Raw genomic sequence first — 404 nt, forward strand, 5'->3', positions numbered from 1 at the left:
CAACTCAAAGGCATCAACTCTACTTCTATCATCCCTAGTCATTGTCCTGCTCTCTGATGCATAGCAAGTAATTGCAAAGACCATGGACTGGATCAGGCACACCTTAGTCTCCAGACTGGCATCGTTCTCTCTCTCTCTCTCTCGCTCTCGCTCTCGCTCTCGCTCTCGCTCTCACTCTAGCTCTACCTCTCTCCCCCATCTCCCGCTTCCCCGTGAAGCATCAAGTTAGAGCCTAGCCATAGTCATAGCTGACCCTCCAGCAAGTTTTCAGAAGCAGTTAAACGGACAGGAGGAGATTTCCCATCCTTTCCCATGGCACATGGTTTGAGTCCACCAACCACTCCACAAGAGAAGGATGGGCAGTCTCCTCTCATGTGATTTCAATTATGAGTTGTTTCTGACTT

The sequence above is a fragment of the Elephantulus edwardii genome, unplaced genomic scaffold (genome assembly GCF_000299155.1).
Source record: "Elephantulus edwardii isolate Elephantulus edwardi_28Jun2011 unplaced genomic scaffold, EleEdw1.0 scaffold00010, whole genome shotgun sequence".
NCBI lineage: Eukaryota > Metazoa > Chordata > Mammalia > Macroscelidea > Macroscelididae > Elephantulus > Elephantulus edwardii.